This window comes from Octopus sinensis, linkage group LG6 (assembly GCF_006345805.1).
Source record: "Octopus sinensis linkage group LG6, ASM634580v1, whole genome shotgun sequence".
Classification (NCBI taxonomy): Eukaryota; Metazoa; Mollusca; class Cephalopoda; order Octopoda; family Octopodidae; genus Octopus; species Octopus sinensis.
In genome coordinates, this window is record NC_043002.1 from 70,592,844 (window position 1) to 70,608,823 (window position 15,980).

Below are 15,980 nucleotides of genomic sequence, written 5' to 3' on the forward strand. Positions count from 1 at the left end.
AATTTTTAATTTTATTTATTTAATTAAATTTTTTTTTCTTTTCTTCCCTTTTACGATCCCTCTTAATCGAAAACCTACGCCCCCCCTTTTTTGTTTCTTTTGCTTTTTGTTTTTTCCATCCCCCAAAAGAAAAGCTCTACCTTGTAACTTGTCCCATCTGTGTGCATCCCTGTGTGGCTAATAAAGAAACTTATATCTATCTATCTATCTATCTATCTATCTATCTATATATCTATCTACCTAACTACCTACATACTTATCTATCTATCTATTTATCTATCTATTTATCTATCTATCTATCTATCTATCTATCTATCTATCTATCTATCTATCTATCTATCTATCTATCAATTTATCTATCTATCTATCTATCTATCTATATATATATATATATATATATATATATATATATATATATATATAATCCAGAACTACTTACCTCCCTTACAAATAATCTTTTTTCTCAGGAACTATAAACCTGACACCGTATATTAACCGGTGTTGTTCAAACGATGAATAGCCTTCGCGTAAAACATCGTTTCGTTTTGTTCTCTTACTTTATTATCATCTTATAATCATCTCATAATAATGACCTTTATGACTCGTATTACTACCTCAGTCAATCTAAATGTATATATTTGTCACTACCTGTCATAAATAGCTTTTTTCTATTTGCAATATGCATTTTCGTTGATTTTTCATATTTTACCCTTACATTTCCAAGTGTATTTTATATTTTCTTTTTGTATCATATTTCTACTATATATATATATCTGTGCGTAGGTCTGTCTCTGCGTATATACATAGGTGTAGATACGCACATACGCACACATGCATATATGTATGTATACATACATACGTTTATATACATAGATATATGTATGTTTATATTTAAACGTCTACCTAGCTTCAAGAACATTGAATGAATGTCGTTGTTAAACATTGAATGAATATTTAATAACACATTATTTTTATAGATGACCATTTTATAGATGACTCTCTGCGTAGATTCAGGTTCAATCTACGAGAAGCAAGCATATTTATTAAAAAAAAACATTCCAGCTGTGACCATCCAAATTCATTTTAACGTTCTATCAATATATTCAGGACGAAATTATCCTACGTTGATGTGCTGTTCTTATATATTTTCTCTATTCAAGATAACTCTTAAAGTCATCTGAACGTTAAACTCCTCAAAACTCACAGGTACTTTCCGAAGCCATATTGTTCAGGATACACCTGAAGTATGTTTAGGCTGATTGGAGGCAGGATATAAAGTAAAGAAAAAAAAAGATGCTGGTAAGAAATATACCAAGTCTGCTAATATATAAAGCTTACCAATTCACTGACGTCGTAACTATACTCTCAGCTGGTGCAACAAGTGTAGGAATCAGAAAGTTGTGCTGCCATTAGTAAGCTTGTTCTGAAACTGAACTTTCATAGATATGTGTTGTACTGTTCTACTATACGAAGTACATATGCAATTAAGAGTTTGGTATTGAAAAACTTTATTTGTTCGAGCAATGTGTTCAACTTTTAGAATGTTAGCATGGCTTTGCCACTTACGGATGATAGCATGAGAATGGTTGTTGCAATTTTGAGGAATTTCTGTTTCGTACATGGGCTGTATTGGGAACCGCGTACGATTCATTTCATAATATGTTCCCGTTATTTCATGCTTTTTGATTAGAGGTTTCAACCTTTTCCACATCTCTATGTTTTAGAAACGATTATCGCCTACTCTGTGATTTATAGAAGAGTTATCCATGTGTGACGTTAACAATTAGCGAGATAAATTGACCCACATCGCTATTGCAAAACACCTTAAAATCCATACTCTTTACTCTTTTACTTGTTTCAGTCATTTGACTGCGGCCATGCTGGAGCACCGCCTTTAGTCGAGCAAATCGACTCCAAGACTTATTCTTTGTAAGCCTAGTACTTATTCTATCTGTCTGTTTTGCCGAACCGCTAAGTTACGGGGACATAAACACACCAGCATCGGTTGTTAAGTGATGTTGGGGGGAACAAACACAGACATACAAACACACATATACATATATATGCATATACATATATATGCATATACATATATACGACGGGCTTCTTTCAGTTTCCGTCTACCAAATCCACTCACAAGGCTTTGGTCGGCCCGAGGCTATAGTAGATGTGGACTGAACCCGGAACCATTGTTGGTAATCAAGCGAATTAACACACAGCCACTCCTGCGCCAGTAAATATTCATAATATTCAACTGTCACATATCGCCAAGCCAACGGCTTTCAGTTTTTTTAAACCGATTTCGTGTTCAACATGGACCACTAAAACTCCTTTCCCGAAAAACATACACACAGTCACACGTAGACATTCGTGCATGCATACGTTCACGTAAACACAGAGCTTAAAATAAGACAGACATATGTCTTCAGTAAGTACATGAATTCAATTTAATATTAAGTGAAAAAGTCATTAAAAAACTCCTTTCTCTTACATTCTGTGTATTGTCACTAGTGTAGTTTTTACAATAAAACAGCAAATAATGGGTTGTCGTTCTTTGTTCAGCTGTTATATAGCAACTTCTTCATTAAGTAAAACACTGAAAGCACTGAAAATTCCATTACTGAGTCCACGGATAAAGAATTAAATTCAGTGACATCCCTGATAAGTACCAAAGACGTGTTCATTCGAGTCACTGTAATTTGTCTATTCAACTTCATTTTATTTCAATTCAGCTAATTGAAATACTATACAAATCCTGGAAAAAAAATTAAACCAGGTCTTATTATGCATGCACATAGGTTCTGAGAATTAGTAAAACTTACTTTTCAAATGTAGAGAACCAAAAGTGCAGTGGAAGATTGCTGGGAGCAGGAGAAATAACGTTGAATGCATTATCTGTTATTATTTATATTATGTTGTTCTGTGTAAGTAATGACGTCATCGCGTAGATTTTTCAAACATGCCAATCAATACGTCACTGATCTTATAATGGTGATGATGATGTGTGATTGTACGTGTGTATATGAGTTCATGTGTATGCATATATTATTATTATTATTATTATTTCGCTGAGATATAGTAATACTAATGACATGTTAGAATTTAACATACTAGTTGTGTACATTAGCAGTAAGCTAAAGAAATTTATGATATAATTTTTTATCCTTTTGTCATTCCAATTGTCATGCAAACATATACATGAGTAAGCACATAAATGCAAAACAAGGTGGAGAAAATAGTACTCGAATACTTAAGGTAGAGCAATGTACTTTTTGCAAAACTTTCAGAAAACTATTACTATGAGTTTCATGTTCCCCTTCGTTGGTCACTTGTGATGAATATTGTTTGCGTGTGCGTACATGTATAAGTATATATATATGCATGTATACTCTTTACTCTTTACTCTTTTACTTGTTTCAGTCATTTGACTGCGGCCATGCTGGAGCACCGCCTTTAATCGAGTAACTCGACCCCGGGACTTATTCTTTTTTGTAAGCCTAGTACTTATTCTATCGGTCTCTTTTGCCGAACCGCTAAGTAACGGGGACATAAACACACCAGCATCGGTTGTCAAGCAATGCTAGAGGGACAAACACAGACACACAAACACACACACGTACATATACATATATATACATACATACGACAGGCTTCTTTCAGTTTCCGCCTACCAAATCCACTCACAAGGCTTTGGTCGGCCCGAGGCTATAGCAGAAGACACTCGCCCAAGGTGCCACGCAGTTGGACTGAACCCGGAACCATGTGGTTGGTAGACAAGCTAGTTACCACACAGCCACTCCTGCGCCTGTATATATAAATATATACCTTTTTTATTTTATTTTCCTCTTTTATTCTTTTTTATTTTCTTCTTTTCTCACCTATTCCTTTTGCACATTCTCCTCATTTTCACATACATATCTATTCTCTTCTCTCTATCTACTAAATACTACCACTACGTTCACAAAATTTCATTCACATCACGAGACACATTTGAAAGAACAGCACGTGGAATCTATGTCTCCATACTTTCCATTTGTAATAACAAAATATGAACGCCTACCGGAATTTACATATCACGGACAACAAACATTTCTACCATTTCTACTCACCACTTTCATTGGATAATGGAACTGCAAATCTAGCATCCTACATATATTTTTACTTTTATTTTGATTCTCTTTAATATCCCCTTATACTTCTTATTTCTACCATTTTCCAACAGAACTCTTTATATTGAACTCTACTATTTCCTTCTATTTAACTCTCTCACATCGTCTCTGATGAAGGGATATCCCTAACATCCCAGAAACAGCTGTAAGATTAACTTTATCTTTATAAATGCCCTGAAAATTCAACACAGGTTTGGATTTGTTGTCTCAATTTATTTAACACATACCCACACTCATACGTATATATATTGTTTACAGTTCAAATATATGGCTCTGTGGTACGAAGCCTACTTCCAAACAACATGGTTCTGAGTTCGGTTCTACTACAATCCCGACCAAATCCTTGTGAATTAACTTGGTAGACAGAAACCGAAAGAACACCCCGTCGTATATATATATATATATATATATTATATATATATATATATACATATTATTTACACATTAATATATATATATATATATAATTAGTTTCGTGTTTTAAGATACATATAATTGACATGTTATATGTATATAACATGTCATCTTTCTCGGCTCAATCTTTCCGGCTCAGGTCATACGCTAGCTGTATTTTCATAACAAGAAAAACAAGACTATGACATACCATGAGGAGAAAAAAAAACGGACGCAAAAAACCCCCCAAAAAACCAAGGCTTATGCAAAAGTGCAATGAGAAGAAAGAAAATAAAAGTAAGAAAGCTAAGATTTCCGCTCTCTTTGACTGTAGAAACTTTAATAAAGGTAGCCAGCGCAGAATATAACAGAAATGAGGCCAATGTAGGCGAAATAGCAACTTAAACTTTTCTTTGTCCTTGTTCCACATTTTGCATCATTTTGCATACACACACACACACAGACACACAGACACAGACACACAGACACAGACACACAGACACAGACACACACACATACATACATATATATATATATATATATATATATATATATATATATATATATATTATATACTATCAAAACGCCCCTCGTACAATGGACGTTGCTGAGTTGTCAAACATTTAAACCAAATTTTCTCAAAACAACTTGTCCGACCGTCCCATAGGCCTCCCCTTTGAGAAACACTGATTTAATCTAAATTTGAGACACCAAAGAGGCCTTTTTTTGCGCAAAATGCACGTTCCCACGGCTTTATCCATTGCGTTCTCACCTGGAATAAATTTTTGTACATTTTCAAGACTTGAACACGCCCTGATACCGTCGGTATCTACATCTCAAATTTGAGCGCAAACGGATGTAGAATGCCCGAGATCCTAGAAGATACACATACAGACAGACAGAACAGATTTATATATGATATATATATATATAAATATATATATAGCATCATTAAATGTTGTATATATATATATATATATTAATATGAATATATGTATGTATATTTATATATTTGTATGTATATAAGTTTGTATATATATATATATGTATATATACACACATATATATATATATACATATATATATACATATATATACATAATATATATATATATACGCACATACATACATACATAAATACATACTTACATACATACATATATGTATACGTATTTATATCTACGTATATGTAGGTGTGTGTCTGTCAGTCTGATTACATAAATACCTATTTACATGCTATGCCAAACATTTTACAACTATTATATATAAGTTAATTTTGCAAATTAGACACACGCTCGACTGTAAAATGCTTTATTTATTCTGAATAATTCGTTCAACAGTCACTGTTCATGATGTCAGGGGATATTGATGTTATTGAAGTAATTTTTCATTGTGCACAGGCAGCCGACTGTTGTAGAAGAATTCAAATTATGAAATCAGGCAGATTATTCCTCTGCAGACTATGACGTATTGGCGGAGACAATGAGTGAGTTTTGGAAACATCAGTAGCGAAGAAAAAAATTGAAATGGACCAGTGATTCTTGTATTTTTTCTTCGACGGTCGATTCTATTTCTCGATATGCGTCTAGGGTAAACCTGATTCTGTTTAGTAGTATCATATTTTATCTCTTACAAATTATTTCTCTGTGTACGTAAATATTATACCGTCGTTTACACATACATGCACAAAGATAAATATTTGTATATATATATATATATATATAATATATATATATATATATATATATGAGTAAGTGTGTGTGAGAGGGCGATAGAGAGATACATAGATATAATGTGATATTTCTGATGGCAATAACACTAATGTATAGAAGTCTAACTTACATAATATATACAAGACAATGCAGCATTGAAAGCAGTTACCAGAGGCAAAAGTTTCAACTACTTCTTGAATAAAGGACAGATAAATATAAATCATTTAGTTCGACGTTCTACTGTTCTGACAACTTTCAGCCTAGACATATGCACATAGTCACTAGAAATTACGGAAAATATCTTTTGTTTAATATCGGAAATTTATATCCCTCTCGAAAGGGTGGTCGGTGAACTTTGACTTCCATTATTTTTATAGAGTTTTTACATGCTAAAGAAATAAAAAAAAAATACATATATACCAAGAAATATCTTTCTGATGCAAGACTGAATTCTTTCTCTGCTGTGAATTGATATATCAATGTTTTAAAATCATAATCTTCATGTTTATAGGTATCTTTTTAGTATGTAAGAACCTATCTATCTATCTATCTATCTATCTATCTTCTATCTATCTATCTATCTATCTGTCTGTCTGTCTGTCTGTCTGTCTGTCTGTCTGTCTGCCTGTCTGTCAATCTATCTATCTATCTATCTATCTGTCTGTCTGTCTGTCTGTCTGTCTGTCTGTCTGTCTGTCTATTTGTCTGTCTGTCTCGCTCTCTCTATATATATATCCTATATATGTGTTTGTGTATATATTATCACCACACAGACACACATACACACTGATACACACACACATACACATACCCTCACTCACACACATATGTATGTATACATGTGTATGTATATATGTATGTGCAGATATATCTGCTTATGCACGCGTTAATTTTCTGAAATCTTCAGAAAGTACTTGTCTCGACAGCTAGATGTTCACACACTTTTACATTTCCATACCGTGATGAACATGTCATAACAAGTGTCAATTGGTACAGTTATACATTTAAGAGTTGAGGAATTATGTAAATTATTTACATTATTTATATGATTTACATTCAAGGGATATTTGTCCTCATCTTGTTTGTTCTTAACACAAAGTTTCGGCTGATATACCCTCCAACCTTCTTCAGGTGTCTTAAGGAAATTTCGAACTCGCGTTCTTATTCCTAAGGTATTCTTCGATATTATTATTATTATTATTATCATTATTATTATAATTATTATTGTTCAGGTAATATGCCCATGGGCATATGGCGTAGTGGTTTAGAGCGCGGGGTACTAACCCCAAGATTCAGAGTTCGATTCCAAGCAGTGACCTGAACAATAATAATTATAATTATAATATCATCGAAGAATACCTTAGGAATGAGAAACCGGGTTGGAAATTTCCCCAAAATACCCGAAGAAGGCTGGAGGGTGAAACAACCGAAACGTTGTGTTAACAACAAACAAGATGAGGACAAATATCCGTCGAATGTAAATAATGTAAATAAGTGTCAATTAGGTTATGCAGAATAGACATACGTGCGCGCGAATATATAAATATAAATAAATATATATATATATGTGTGTGTGTGTGTGTGTATGTGTGTTCTTACTACCGGTATCATCTGCCTATGTTATCCCTGGGCATGGGTATGCAAGCACACTGTGCTCATATGATGCAGGTAATAACGGAATAAACAAAAGTTTATCAGGACTCAAATTTAAATAAGCAGAAAATGGAGAAAACTTTTGGTCAACAAATTGACCAACATCGGCTAATTAAATTTTAATACAAAACATAACATAACATTAAATAACATTTCTTACGGCCGTTACGGCAACCAATGTCTATCGGTGCTTACGAAGAAAATTCTGAAAATAATACTAACCATTCTTATAACACATTCTATCTAGTATGTGGTCTCTTGAATATTTCAGTAAGTTTTGGAAGCACTCCGTCGGTTCCGACGACGAGGGTTCCGGTTGATCCGATCAACGGAACAGCCTGCTCGTGAAATTAACCTGTAAGTGGCTGAGCACTCCACAGACACGTGTACCCTTAACGTAGTTCTCGGGGATATTCAGCATGACACAGAGAGTGACAAGGCCGGCCCTTTGAAATACAGGTACAACAGAAACAGGAAGAAAGAGTGAGAGAAATTTGTGGTGAAAGAGTACAGCAGGGATCACCACCATCCCCTGCCGGAGCCTCGTGGATCTTTAGGTGTTTTCGCTCAATAAACACTCACAACGTCCGGTCTGGGAATCAAAACTGCGATCCTACGACCGCGAGTCCGCTGTCCTAACCACTGGGCCATTGCGCCTCCACATTTCAGTAAGTACACCGTTATAAAACTCTATGGGTTCGGTTTTGGATAAATATTAATTATCTCTATTTACGAAATTATAATTACTATTCGTTTTCCAGACCGGTTTCGATTCCCAGACCGGGCGTTGTGAGTGTTTATTGAGCGAAAACACCTAAAGCTCCACGAGGCTCCAGCAGGGGATGGTGGTGATCGTTTTCTAGATATATTGGAGATTACTGTTTTTCTTCAGGACTAGTTTTATCCTACTACTGTTTATACACTCTCGTACCCCTTCATAAATTTTTTTCTCTATCGACTTCAATCTTCATACTGCAAAATGATATGGTTCTAATATATTGAGCCTTCTGGCCTCATCTCGAGGCCCTGTTTTTACATCATCCCTCCTCCCTTCGTTTTTTTTATATGTATTTGTATTACACCTGCTTGTTGTTTGCACACCTGACTTCGTCTTTTGTTGTTTGTAAATTCCAATAATATATATATATATATATATATATATGTTTGTATATATGTATGTATGTATGTATGTATGTATGTATGTATGTATGTATGTATGAGCAGAACATGGAGAAAACTTTTGATCAACAAAGAAATTGACCAACATCGGTTTAATACATTGACCAACAAAGGTGTAATACATATTAATACATATTCACCCTGATGAAGCTCCATGTACTAGACAGAATGTGCTATAAAGATGGCGACTGTTATTTTCAGAATTTTCTTTGTAAGCACTGCCTGACATCGGCAATCGAAACAGCCGTAAGAAATGTTACGTAATGTTATGTTATGTTTTGTATTAAAAAAGAATTAACCGATGTTGGTCAATTTCTTTGTTGATCAAAAGTTTTCTCCATGTTCTGCTCATACATACATACATACATACATACATGCAAACATATATATATATATATATATATTATTGGAATTTACAAACAACAAAAGACGAAGTCAGGTGTGCAAACAACAAGCAGGTGTAATAGTTTAACGCTCGGGAAGGTGACAATGTCTTTCTCGTTTCGAGCCTAGGCTCTTCAAAATAAAAAAACACACGAGAAAATAAAGAGAGAGAGAGAGAGAGAGAGAGAGAGAATATAAAAAGAAAGCTTTAGTAGCTAGTGGTCAATCATGGCGATGGTCGTTCAGAGGTGGTCAGACAGTAATAAAATAGTGGTGATCACAAAACGAAGATGCGCGTGGGTGTGTATGTGAGAGCGTGTGTGTGCGTGTGGATAGGGGCTGGTGACCTTAACGTGTGGGTATGTGCATGTGTGGGCGTGTGGATGATGGTGTGGGTGCTGGGAAGCGGTCAGTGCTAGTGTGCGCGGGGTGGTGTGATGTGGTGTGGTGCAGTGTGGATAGTGGTGAGGGAAAACATTGCTCATATGTTGTAAGTTTAGTGTTTGGGTGATTTTTTTGTTCTGCATCATTTGATCGTTTTGAGAATTATGTGACTTTAAAAGAAAATTTATATTGTCGCCAATGCTTGGATTGCGACTGTTTGCGGTATTTTATAAATGGAAATATACAAAAGTTGATTGGAACGCCTCAGATGTGAAGGAGGTGTTTGTATGTGAATGCTTCGTGTAGAGAGTGACGTTATATAAAAAGAAGTTTGGTTTGTAATTGAGAGTAAGGAAATGAATGATGTGTGTAATATGTGGAATTCATAACTGGACACTGGTACATAACGGAGTTGATATAATGCACGGCTGGAGAGAAAAGTCAAAAACCGTTTTGTGTCTAGTAAGAAACTTCATGTCCAAGCAACTAAACACATCCTGAAGCTTATTCTACTGATGTCCTATGTGTAACAGTACAGTAAGTTATATGGGTGGCCTTTTATATGTATTCAGATATTCTTCCTTTGTGAGACTGCAAATCATCTGTGCAAGAACAATTTGTGTCAGCAATGTGTGAAGCCATAGCTTACATATCCGTTTCAAATACTCATTTACCTGTCTATCAAAATATGGGGAATCTACTTGTAGATATGGATTTTTTTCTGTAATCAACTGTGTTTTTTTTTCTTTAAGCCAGAGTCACTAAAAGTGCTATAGAAATATATTGAAGCTAACGAAATCGACTATTCTGTTGCTGATACACACCTTAGCCTTCTACTTAGTCGAGACAAGCCAATATTTACAGATTTTTATATAATTTCAAATATCAGTTTTCAAATAAGTCTACAAAATAAAATTATTGAAACCATTTTCAATAAAAATAAAATTCAATCAATGAATTTCCATTACACCAAGAAATTAAACAAAAACCACGCACACACATGAAAAATATTCCAAAATCGTTGCTTAAAATCAGCAAGAAATATTGCATAATGTGCAAGCAATATAATAAAACAGAAAAGAAAATCTTTCCTTAATACGCTGAGAGAAATGATTTATTGGAAATTTTAAATATATCCGAGTGAAAACATTCTAAAAATATTCTGTTATTTTTTTGAAAATTTCTGAAAAATAATAAAAAATCAGAAATAAATCTTATATCATAATTAGCCCCAAATATATATAAGAATAATTCCTTTTCCTATTTTACTCTCTGTTTACACGAAATATAATTTAAGAAATCCTAGGGCAATATTTGGTGATATATTCTTTTTCGTCAGAAATAATCCAAATTAAAGTTTTAGTGCGTGTTGCGACTAAAATGTTTATGGAATAATTTATACATTTTCTCGATATATTAGTTAGAATTTTTGTACTTCGAAACAGAAGAACTAATTTTTTGAAACCAGACAGTGGTGAAATATTTGAAAGACATTATTTGTGCAGCGTAAGGAGTAAATGATTTGGATTCATGTTATAACTTTTAAATAAATGACTGAATTACATTTGCAAATGCTTTAAAATATTGGCCATTACTGGTTCTTGAAAAATGATATTTAACTTTGTTTTAAAAAGAACATTACAAAGGCATTATTAGTTTTTATTGCTGTTCTTTGTTCTCGATCAGATAGGCTCTCATTAAAATTACCCCGCATTGCAGCATAAAATATTCTACTCATCATCATCTGATCTTCGTTTAAGTCATACTTTGATGGGGTTACGCTGTAGTGTGCATTAATCTCTAAAGATTATAGCAGTGCAGCCCAAACTTTTGTGCATGCATCGGTTTCATGTAAGACAGTCTTTCTACGGAGCAGGGGACCGCATCCATAGCAAAGCACAATAAAGCACATAGATATATAATTTAGTTACTATACATATGCTGGCATTCCGTCGGTTACGAAGACGAGGGACGATTCCAGTTGATCCGATCAACCGATCAGCCTGCTCCTGAAATTAACATTCAAGTGGCTCAGCACTCCACAGACGCGCGTACCCTTAACGTATATCCTATTGAGATTACAGGAACTACTCATATTTGCCAGCTGAGTGAATTGGAGCAACGTGAAATGAAGTGTCTTGCTGAAGGATACAATATGTCACCGGTTTTCAAACTCACGACCTTCCGATTATGAGCCGAATACACTAACCACTTAGTCACATGCCATTACTTACTACATATATGATACTTAAATATTACATATATATTACATACAGGGTTGACCAAACGTCACTCGACAGTAAATAAAAATTCCATAAATATTGGGTTGTCTGGAAAGTTCGTACCGATTTATAGTAGCTTACCTTTTGAATTATTTTAGAACATGGTTAAGACAATAAAATAGGATTTGACTACACCTCCATTTTGAGCACAGTTTAATCTATCTTTTCGTGGAAGAAGGTTTATGTTCCTATAACCTGTGTTAATTCTGTAACCCTTTAAAAGGGAAATAAGAAAGTTCATTTTCGGTACTTGATGTTTGAGAACCAGACAAAAATTGCTGCAGCTCGGCTGGGATGTGTTACCCCTCCCTCCATATTCACCAGATATTGCTCCTTCGGATTTCAACTTATTCAGGTCTCTGCAGAATAGTGTTAATGGTAAAAATTTCAAAAAAACTACCTTGATGATTTTCTTTGCCATGAAACCACCTCAGTTCTGGGAAGAGGGTATTTTCAAGTTCAAGGAAAGGTGGAGACGCATTGTGCAACAAAATGGTTTATATTTGGCTGCTTAAAAATATACTGGCATGTATTTTTTCTTTCCTTTAAAAATCAGCACGAACTTTCCGGACAACCCAATACTTAATGTTCAGTTTTATTTATTCATTCAAATAATGAATGTTTTGTAATTGAATGCTGTGATTTAAAATCATAGTTCCTTTTCAACATTTGTCTATTTAATAGGGAAGTCCTTTAAAAAATAATTTTTCGTTCTAGTCTTGGAATTAAATGGTTTTGATTTACTATCAAGTTACTTTTGACCAACTCTGTATATATTATGTATATTCTTTTCTACTCTTGGTACAAGGCCCAAAATTTTGGGGTAGGGGGCCAGTCGATAAGACTGACCCCAGTGGGCAACTGGTACTTAATTTATCGACACCGAAAGGATATAAGGCAAAGTCAACCTCGGCGGAATTATATATTATATATATTACAAAAACGCTTACTAGATAGCGACTGTGACTATAATAAAAATATAATTTAAATTTTTATCTTTTCTGTGCATTCCGGTACTGGTTGGGGACATCTGGATTATAGGTTATGAAGGAAATTTCATAGACAATTCTAGTAGGTCATATAACGATTATTTAGTGGCTTGCTGGTCGACTCAGAATGATTATTGATTGTACACTCTGTGAGACACTGCATCTGAAATTTCTCCACATCTGTCAGCAGTAATGTCTTTTAATTCAGTATTATCTTATGATTCAGCAATTTTACTGTTTTATACACGTATCTTCACAGCAGTTCTTTGATGACATTAATAATTAGGATGATGATGATGATCATCATGATCATCATTAACACCAGTATCATCGTCCTCATCATGACCATCATCATCAACATCATCGACCTCATCATGGTGGTTTGTGGTGGCGGTATTTCATTGTCAGTATAGTCATATTATAACATTCTTCTTCTTTTTTCTTCTTCTTCTTCTTTTTCTTCTACTTCTTCTCTTTCTTCTCCTTCTACTTCTTCTATTTCTTCTTCTTCTAATTCTTCTTCTTATCTTCTTCTTCTTCTACTTCTTCTTCTCATCTTCTTCTACTTATTCTTCTCTTCTTCTTCTTCTTCTTCTTCTTTTGCTTTTTCTTCTTCTTCTTCGTCAATTTCTTCTTCTTTTTCTTCTTCTTCTTCGTCTATTTCTTCTTTTCCTCCTCCTCCTCCTCCTCCTCCTCCTCCTTCTTCTTCTTCTTCTTCTTCTTCTTCCCCTTCTTCATCATCAGTATCTTTTATTTAGCAGAAATCCAGATAGACGTTGCTGAAATTTGTCCCATAGTCTCAGATGTTATGCAGAGGAGACTTAGCAGCACAGGGAAGTCTAGACAGTAATTCCGAAAGCTAACAAAGAAATCGATATTTTCTTGGTTAATAAGTTTAGAAGCAATCTTTTTCTCCATACATCACCTATTTACTGCAACATGAAACGCAGTGTAGAGCTAATTATCTTGTCAATTGCTAAACAACTGAGTTGCTAACGAGACACAAAGCATGCTTCTTTTGATAAAAGTTAGATTCTGAAGAAACTGGTGAGATTCCCCGATGCCAAAAATGATACTTTATTTGGCAACATATCATTTGGGTTGTCAGTTTGCTCAATAGTTTTCCTGGAAGTGTCATGAAGTGGAGCACAAGCCTTTTACCTTGTCACTTTTACGCGTTTCAGTCATGGCGTTGGAAGAGGGCCATGTTGGAGCACCGCGTTGGAGGATTTAGTCGAACGGATCTGCTCCAGTATTTATTCGTTATGTCCGGTACTCGTATTCTTTCACTCCTCTTTGCCGGACCGTTAAATTACGGTGATGTAAATAAACAAACACCGACTGTCAAGAGGTGGGGTCAAAATCACAGATGCAGACAGACACGCACACACACGCACACACACATACATCACAGGCACTCACACACACACACAAACGCGCGCTCATACAGACACACACAGAAACATCCACACACAGAGATACACTCACCGCTTGCCCAAAAGGTTTTGTAGAGTAATTCTCAAATATATGTATTCGCATGCATTTTCAGGACTGAAACATCGGTGAAGTTAGAATATTTTCTGCGAATATGTTAGTTCAAGTATTCCTCAAATTTACAATACTTTGATGTAAAATGTTCGGCAATTTCCGACGAACGACTCTTGTGCCTGACTTCATTAAATATTTAATATAAATGTTCATTTTTTACAACCAATATATATCAAATTGTGTTTGGTGCATTCCGGTGTATACACTGAATGGGAATCGTTAAAGGTCTCACCTTCTGTAGGGATCATAACATTTCTGTTATAATTTGCGATAGAGCTGACTTGACTCGTGTTATTCCAAAATGAAGTATTTATATCTCCCATGCGGCTGTTTATCGGGTTATAGAGTTCAGGAATTCCAATGAAGTTTCTACTTCGATTACAATTTCTGCTTAATAGTTCACATATTTTTATTTCGTGTAGATTATAACAGGTGGATAAGAAAGTATTTGTTTGAAACAAGGATATATATTTTTTAAGCATGTTGGTAAATTTCATGCAGGAGTGGTTGTGTGGTAACTATAGGCGCAGGAGTGGCTGTGTGGTAAGTAGCTTGCCTACCAACCACATGGTTCCGGGTCCAGTCCCACGGCCTGTCACCTTGTGCAAGTGTCTTCTAATATAGCCTCGGATCAGCCAAAGACTTGTGAGTGGATTTGGTAGACGGAAACTGAAAAGAAGCCTGTCGTATATATGTATATGTATATATATATATATGTGTATCTGTCCCCCCAACATCGCTTGACAACCGATGCTGGTGTATTTACGTCCCCGTAACTTAACGATTCGGCAAAAGAGCCCTATACAATAATAACTAGGCTTACACAGAATAAGGTCTGGGGGTCGATTTGCTCGACTAAAGGCGGTGCTCCAGCATGGCCGCAGCCAAATGACTGAAACAAGTAAAAGAGTATCACTTTTGAAATGGTGCCATTTATCTAAAGAAATTTTAAACGTCAAAAATTTCAATTTGCCATTTACTTTAATTGTCATTCTCTATAGCCGCGTTTGACATAATGGTGCACAAATACATTTTCATGTTTGCGATAATCCCCTATGTCAAAATAAAACCGTTCTATCTTCATGTATAATGTGAATGATCGAATCGGCAATGAACATACTTGTAGCATGACGGGCTTTGATAAATCACCCTGTCACTCTTTAGGCTTCTAAAACCTCAAACTTTGTGTCCGAAAATCTTAAATGTTGGTGTATTTAATATAGTCAATAAATCCATTTTAATTAGAAATTGTATCGTTTTCTTGTTATTCAATAAAAATAATAATAA